General features: G+C 35.2%; 1 protein-coding gene across 1 annotated transcript in view; it reads right to left on the minus strand.

Annotated features, from left to right (window-relative positions):
• elfn1a (extracellular leucine-rich repeat and fibronectin type III domain containing 1a) overlaps positions 1-8,690 on the minus strand; it is an 81,287-nt gene that overhangs the window by 18,902 nt on the left and 53,695 nt on the right. Inside the window, exon 2 of the mRNA XM_017433498.3 lies at positions 7,416-7,506. The gene's annotated coding sequence lies outside the window, so the exon portion shown is untranslated. The remainder of the gene's footprint in view (positions 1-7,415; positions 7,507-8,690) is intronic.

The following is an 8,690-nucleotide window of genomic DNA, read 5'->3' on the forward strand; positions in this document are numbered from 1 at the left end:
TGAGTTTGTATGTAATGTATGAATATAATATACAAGTTTCACTTTTTAAATGGAATTACTGAAATCAATCTACTTTTTCATGATATTCTAATTTTATGACCAGCACCTGTATATTTTAACAGATTTTTTTTTTAATTATATCTCAAAATAAAAGCCTTTAGATCTGAAATTGGGTATGCACTTCCTTGAATGTGTTTGTTTTTAAGTTTCATAACATCAAACAGAAACTGAGCCTGTTTTACAGTAAACATACATTGTAATTTAGAGGAAACATGAAAGGTTCAGCTTATTGAGGCTAATGGGTTCAGCTGTGCTATGAATCCAGTAAGTCTGTATGTAAAGCTAATTAGTTTCTCTTTTTTAGGTTTTCTACTTTTGGTCTAAGAGCCACCTGATTTAAGTGCATACCACTGAAAGAAGCACAAACATATGTGACCTAAAACAAAGTATTGCTAATTAAAAGTCACTTGGATTTATGTCCAAGATCAGTTGAATATGTTTTGTTTAAGTCACACTCTCTGTTTTGTGGTATCTGTATGGATTTAGGGCTTTCATTTATTGGATTTATGTTGTGATTTGCTCTCTCGTAGTTGAGTTGGTCTTTGTTTTATTAGAGGTATTGGTTTTGTTACTATGATAGACTGGTAACATGTCCAGTGTGCACCCCGCTGTCTCCCAGTGGCTGCTGGATGTAGACACCAGCGACCCGGAAAGAAGAGGTGGGTAAAGAAAATGAATGGATGGATGGATGGTTGGTTGGCTTTGCTAAAGTAAAATGCAGTGCTTCAGTTTTTGGCAAACACTGAAACCACAGTACAGAGAGTAAGAGCCAGCAAATTACAAGCTAAGAAAACAGAAGATACTAACTGATCTAATCATTCTAATTCTTCAGCTATACACTGATTTAGGTTTAGGTTAAAATAAGCTGATTTTTAAAAATCTATTAAAAGCATATGCAGATAGAAGAAGCAGATGTAGTAACTGCGACGTCATTATAGCTTTGTGAACTGCCATTTAGAATTTTGCATTTGCTCATCTTTTTTTTCTTCTTGGGGCTTTTTTGTTAAAAAAGGATGCTAAAAATATATTACTCATAAATAAAAAGTTTTAGAATGTGTATGTTACTGATGCCATTTTAAAATGTTTGATAAAAGAATTATTAGGATATTAGGATTTTTAGTGCCACTTACTATTTTCTTTATATGGCTCTGTTTAATTGGGATTAGTGTGCTTTTTATTGTTATAGTTGAGAAATGATATCACATCAAACATGTCTTCTTTCACTGTATTTTCTTTCTTCTGGTATATTATGTTTACTGTGTTAAAAGTTCTTTTTGAATAAACTTGACATAACCTAAAAGCTCATTCAAATAAACCTTCATTTCTTATTAAAAAATATTCCGTTAAGAGCAATTATCTGTATCCACATCCCATTAGATATGTACAAAAAATATGAAAATAAATTATTTGGTGTCTATTTGACAAAGATATACTAAACAGACTTGTTGGTACCCATGGAGATTATTAATCTTTGCATTATAGTCATGTATCAAACTAAGTGTTTGACCCTAATTAGTATCTCAAGTGCATTCAAGCTTTTCATCAGCCATTCAGTTTATTTAAAGGGAGCAGACACATCATTGGGTAGTTTGGTTATGTTGTGTGCACCACATTGAACATGGATCAGAGAAAGCAAAGGTAAGCGCTGTCTGAGGAGCTTAGAAAGAAGATTATAGATATCCACGTTAAAGGTAAAGGCTACAAGACCACCTCCAAGCAGTTCCTCTGGTCACAGCTGCCAATATTATTAGAAAGTATAAGGTTCAAGGGATTGTAGCCAACCTCCAAGGACTTAGATGCAAGAGGAAATGCGATCCCAGGTTAATCTGATCACACCATCCGTCACATTTGGAATCATAATGGGCTTCATGGAGAAAGACCCAGAGGGCTCCACTATTCCAAAAATCTCAGAAAAGCCAGACAGGATTTGCCAAAATGCATGTTAAAAAGTTTTAAAGTTTCAGGGAGAGGTTTCTGGGGCTGATAAGACAAAACTGTAGTATTTTGCCTCCAAACACATTAGTTGTGCTTTTGTTGTTGTTGTTGTTGTTGTTGTTATTGTGGAAGGGTATCAACATTCTGTATATGGCATATGAGGTAATCACTCTTTAAGTATTTACCAGGTCATTAGTCATAAATTGCATCGTCGTTCAAATTGATAGTTATTTCTTGTTTTTACTAGCCTTGTATTTCTATATAATCTCATAATGTTATATATTGCGTAAAAATTTAATTGTAATGTAACATAAATATAACTATTGTTTTTATGTGGTCAGTTCTTTTATATATGAAGCATATTGTCAGAGTGTATAGTAGCTGATTTAACCACTCTGTTGGTGTTGTTGGAGGTCAGTTACAAAGTAAATATAATTACTGTACAGTGAACCATGATATATATATATATAATCTTGACCTTGCAACTGTGACAAGTGACAAATCACCGGCACACTTTTTACACATAAGAGATTAATAACTCCTACAACTGATTTTCAAAGCTCTCTGGAGGAGTGATTTGCTGCAGAGCCACAATCCTGAAAAATTACCCCTCAGTTGAATCAGTCAGTCAGTGGCTGATACTGATCTTTATTCCTTTTGAGATGCAATTATCAGCTTTAGTGCCATTTTCCAAAGGAAGTAAAGAGACACAATCATGATGAAAAACACATCAATTCTGAAATACTGAGGTCACTTCCAGTTAAATGGGAATAAACAAACACAGCAAGCAGTGATTGAAATTACAGATAATATCTAGTTTTTCCAGTTATTGGAGAGTGTTAGCAAAAAAAAAAGAAAATAATAAAAGACTAAGATTTAATGAAATGAGTTTATCTAATAATGCAGTGACAGTTTTCTCATTTGAGTAGCCTGCTGTCTCATCTCCTGATGTCTTGCTGTCTTTCAGACCAAAGAATACTTCTCAAGAAAATTAAGAGGGAAGCCAATAAACATGACAGTTTTCATTTTAGTGTATTATAAACGACGAATCTTTTAACATTTACTTGGTAGCAGATGATAGGGACAGATAATTACACGTTAATGTGCTTGAAGACTTTTTCACCATATTTTGGTCAGTTTTGTGAATAGTTTTCATGAAATGTATTACTGGATTGCTGTTTAAATGTCAATGGAAATTGGCCACTTAAAAAGAAGCACAAGAAACAAAGACGAGGAATATGACGAGTAGCTTTTTACAAAGAGGAAACAAAAGCAGATGGTCAGAAATCCTACTTTAGAGGTGAGCAACCTTTGGTTTTTAATCCTTCTCTGTAGACGATAAACCAAAGCCACAGTTATGCTCTTTTGTCTGCAACGGCGACAGCTGAAGGAGGCATTATGTTTACGTCCATCAGCCCCCATCACATGAACACAACGTGAACACAACATCCCAGGAATAGTTTAACCCTCCCATGGCCTTTGGCTCGAATGGACCTGAAGCTACAAGGGCTTTTCTTTCTCTCTTCAGTTATGAGAGCTTCAGGAGGGCTAAAGGAATTTATTCAAAGAAGAATAAGAATAACTGGAATCTGATGGTTAAAGATTAAATTCCCTTTAGCTTTTAAAGTTAATTTTAAACAAGTTAGAATATTAAAAAAATATGTTTCCTTTTGCTTTGGCTCAGTTTTACAGACTACACCCCAGTTGAGAAAAAAAAGGCTTTGTCTTGTGCTGCCTCAGTGAATGAATGGCATGTAATAAGAGGGAAGAAATGAGGTGTTGTGATATGAGAGAAGTGTCCTGTCGTACGGAAAAAGGTTCCACTGCGTATTATCAGCTCCGTGGAAAAGTCATTAAGAAATCTGTAATAAACGGCTGACAGCTGTCTGTCAAAACTGCAACACCATGTTTTCTATTTCTTAGCTCCAGAATTGCCTTTTTCATTGCAAAATTATAGGAATGTTTACATTGATCTATCTTTATTACCAAAATGGTGGAAACAAAATGTTAAGAGCAGTAATCTTTTAGTTACTGGGTTTTATATAGAAATAGAATCTGTGAGTGTTTCAACTTGTTGAGTTAGTGAGTCCGATTTTGACATCAAACTACTAAAAACTTCCATTTTTGACTTAATTTTGCCCTCTTCATATATCCAAGTCTGTTTAGTCCTCTTCTGTTACTCACAGAGCTCTCCCATTCATCAGTAAAAATAGTTTCATATTTCAGTGTCCACTTTGAAATACTGACTTGTTTTGTCTCCTTCCAAGTGTGTGGCCTATTATCACCTTCTGTAAATTGATTCTGCAGTCATTCTGTTTGACAGCTTATTGCCTTATGTTTAACAAAACCTTTGCTGCTTCTGTCTTTTTTATCTTTTTTTTTTTGGTTTGTTTTGAATGTATCCAGCAAATTATTAATCTTTGATGGAGTTGCTCTTCTGGGGTTCAGTTAACAAGGCTTGATGTATTGATTTTCTAACGATATAATCAGTTTTGCTGTGCCTGATAATAAATCAGGAAAACAAGAAGATTAATTTTGTAGTCATAAATCATCCCAGTCCTTTACTTTTTAAATGCAATAATGTTTTAACACTGGGTCACACATAAAGGCTTGCCGTATTCTTAATAGATGTAGTTCCTACCAACAAATTAATAAACTGAAGTAGCATCAAGTGAGCAAAGTGATCACTAAAAATTAGAGTACATTTAAAGCTGTTGACAGCCAGGGCAAGGCAAGTGGTTTAGCTTTGTTATGGGAAATGCATCAATGCAAAAGTGCAACTGTACTACTCTGGATGCAGTCCTCTCAGTTTTATTTGTTTAGATTTTGAACACTTGTTGTCAGTAATGTTGTCATTGTATGAATCAGTGATTATGATGAGCAAATTACCCATTTATTCTTTTAAATATGAGGTATTTTGCATACTAAAATTAGACGGCAACATGAAGACAAAATAATTTGTGTTTTATAAGGTCTGTTATCCAGGTAACAAAGTCAATATTGACAAATGCACAAACCAAACTTGCTGTGTTTTTATCCTTCAAGCACCAACGTGCACCACAGCCAACAAGTGCTTTAACAAGCCAAAGTGATATCGATGCACTGTGCGAATGATAAGGAAGGGTTACATGGCCTTGATGAGCAGGGAGTCCAATGATTGCCAACCATACGGATGTTTTATAATCATTTTATGTGACCAATTTAAAACTCCCTCGGGATCCATGTCTCTCACAGGCTAATCCATGATGCTCTTTACGGTAATCCATTCAAATAATTCTTCTCCAGTGTCATCGATTAGGAATCCAGGTTGATGGAGGAGTTGGGACTTTACAGCTTGATGAGACTAAGGCTGTTGTAAGTTAGAAGGGACAATGGTTGCTTCAGTGATCAATAACTTGATGATAGTCTGAAACCAATTTTTACTTTGATTTGTAAATGGAATCTGTAAAAATACAGGAAATACCAACAAGTTCATATTTACAGCACATTCTGAATAAATTAACATATCTTTTCAAGGTTTAAAAATAATTGAATTAAACCAGGAAGAAAAGAAAAAAAAGCTGTTCTTGAAGGGCAGTAAAGATAACATCAAAGTCATTAAATTGATCTAATATGCATAATGAGTCTAATGGGGATTAGACAAGGATTAGATGTTTGGAGAGCAAACATGTCGTTTCTTATATTGCTGACAAGTATGTACAATACACAAAGGATGAGTTCATTTTTTAACCTCTGATTTTGACAAAAATCCAATGAACTCACACGTTTGAAAATCATTACAGACCTAGCCTCTCTGAATGATTTCATATNCACACACACACACACACACACCTACACACATTTCATGCCTGAGTTTTAAACTAAGATCTTTTGCTGAGAGGAGCAGAGTTGTAGCCATTTTTGGCAAACATTGTAAGTAAAATAAGATGTGACTTTATATGACCTTATCTCATTCAATATGTGAGACCTTGTAAGATGTGTTAGTGCTCATTTAGCTCAATATCTGTGACACAGACTGAGTTAGAGCAATTTCTGTGGTGACTAATGTCAATTAACTGTGGCAGCCATTTGAATAGGGTTGACTCCAAATGTTAATCAGTTGTAGAGGTACACTTAATGTGAGTTTCATTAAAACCTGTCATGTGGTTCAAAGATACTTTAGTAACAGACATTATTGACTAAAGGTTTTAAGCAAAGCTGTTGAGTGATGTGTAGCACTTGAAGTTGGCTTGTGAGCAAACTTAAATATGAGAGGAGTTTTATTTTTTTTAAATGTGAAAATTTAAGCAACATAAAAGTTGCATAAGATTTAGAAATAACTCTTTGATTGTTGTTAAACTACATGAAAAATGCCATAATGAAGCCATAGGGCACCCACTTCTGCTAAGCATTACGTGACACCTGAGTAACTTGTGAGACAACTGAGTCGAAAGGTTGTGCCATTTATGAAAATTTGTAGCATGAAAGTGAGTCAGTGATGATTCACAGGGTCACATCTCTTCTGTAAGGACCACTTAATTAGCACTAATTGTTAAGTGTGCACACGCTCCTCCTGTCACTGTACCCACATCAGCTAGTGAAAGTACTCATTTGTTGCTCGGTTACCAGGAAAACAAAATAATAAGAGGCCAAAAACAGTTTTTCTTTTTTTTCTGTAGAAGTAAGACTTACAAAAACAACAGCTCTTTCTATGTAAGACAATTTAATCTTTTTAAAAAGATCAGTTCACTGTTGTATTGTGATTGATTGATTAATTGAGTGATAAGACTTTTTCTTGATCATAAGAAACCACTGGGAGTTCTTGTTTGATTTAAAAACTGTGAAATAAATTTTTTTGGCCCCTGAATGTAAATCAATAAAACTGAAAATGCCACAGCTGATGTGTACCCATAAACCAAGTGAAACCCTGTTCAAAAATGATACTTTTAGTCTTAGTGATACATGTTCCTTTGAGAAAATTACTAGATAGGTTAGACTTAAGGATGTATTTTTGTTTATAAATTAAACATATTTTACAGACTTTTGCTTCCTTATTTAGTTACTCTTTAGTTTCATAGTCAAAGCAACAGCAAAGCCAAAGCTTTTCAGTATTAACCAGAGGAATCCACATAACAGAAGTAGTTGTAATCACTTAATTTATGATAAAACTCTGTCTTGCTGAAGTTTAAGAGTATTTGTATGATTTTAAAAAGAAAGAACATAAAACTTTGAACTTGAGCAGAGCATAAATCCACAGAGGGACATTCCTGTTGTCCACTCTCAGGATGACATGTCCTTTGAGTGACTTGTCTTTGGCGCTGTTCTCGTCATGTGTATTGACCAGTGGATTAGCGATGTGATCCTCTTAGGAGGCGTTTGCGCATGCAAAGCCTCAGCTGAATCAACCTGCATGCACAGCTGTAACAAACACCTGCACTTACTGCTGAAATCTATGGTGAAATCCTGGGTGTGGAAAAACATTCCTGGTAGCCTCAGGCAATACAGATCCTCTTTGATTCCTGTCGTTGAGTTCTGCATAAGAAAACATGATAAAAAATACATGTAAATATCCCATTGTTAAGATATGGGTTTTTTGTTTTAGTAAAGCAATTGTGTCTTGTATGTGACTATATGACAAGGATTCTATGGTATATCCTAGTGGAGGCCAATCTGAATAATACATAAAGTAGACAAAGCTCATTGTTCAGAGGGTAACAATTTCAGTTCTGAAAATGAATTCAGTGCAATGTATGTTGTTTTTTTTTGCTTTTATTCAGAAAAGAAAACCACCTCATTAACCTTATCTAACAAGCACAAGCTAATGAAATCTTCTGTTTCAGTTTCTGGTCTTGCCAAAGTTAGTTTTACTAATTAATCAAACATGAGCCCCCCCTTCTAACTCTCCATCATCCTAATGACTCCTATAAAGCAAGTAAGAATGCACACACTGCCCAGGGAAAAGCTACTTTGGCACATCATCTATGCTTTTTTATTGAAAGCTGGAACAACAACAAAGAAAGGCTTTGCACAGAAAAAAGGGAAGGTTTTGTATTCACAAAATAAGCTTAATAGAGATGAAACTTGATTTCTTTATTCTCTGTCCATGCTTCTTCCTTGCTGTAATGTTTTGTTTACAGAGTCTCTACAGAATGCAGCAATGCAAGGCAGCAATTTTCCCACCTACATACATATTAATATATGCAAAACACAGGCTTGAGATTGTAGCACAAAAAAGTATTTATACTGCTCTTCTTTCAGATAAAGCAATTTGGCCCTCTCATCCCTTGTGATTCAGAGTGTGTGCCATGTTGTATCAGATGAAAAGGGCGGGCAAAATCCAATCTTCAACAATCAGTATTGGAAATCTGCAAAATGGCTAGATTTTCAGTAAATGAGAGGACAATAGATAATGTGATTCAATTAGCTACTAAGGCTGCTATTTGCATGTCAGTGAAAGGGGTGATAGTTAAAGTGGCCCAAGGCAGCTGCCTTTCTGCAAAGACCCATGACAACAAAACACAGCTGAACCAAAAGAAAAAAAGGGGAGTTTGGGAGTCTTCAGCTGTATTCTTTTAATTACTCATCATAATGACACCATTTAGCCGTTCAATGACCCGTTTCACAGCATTGAACAGGCATGGGAAGCTCTCTGTCCTTGGCAGGGTCAGACCTGCAGCTGTCCCTGCAGCCATGTTTCAACCAAAGGTGATTTCCCC

This window comes from Kryptolebias marmoratus, linkage group LG12, assembly GCF_001649575.2.
Source record: "Kryptolebias marmoratus isolate JLee-2015 linkage group LG12, ASM164957v2, whole genome shotgun sequence".
Lineage (NCBI taxonomy): Eukaryota > Metazoa > Chordata > Actinopteri > Cyprinodontiformes > Rivulidae > Kryptolebias > Kryptolebias marmoratus.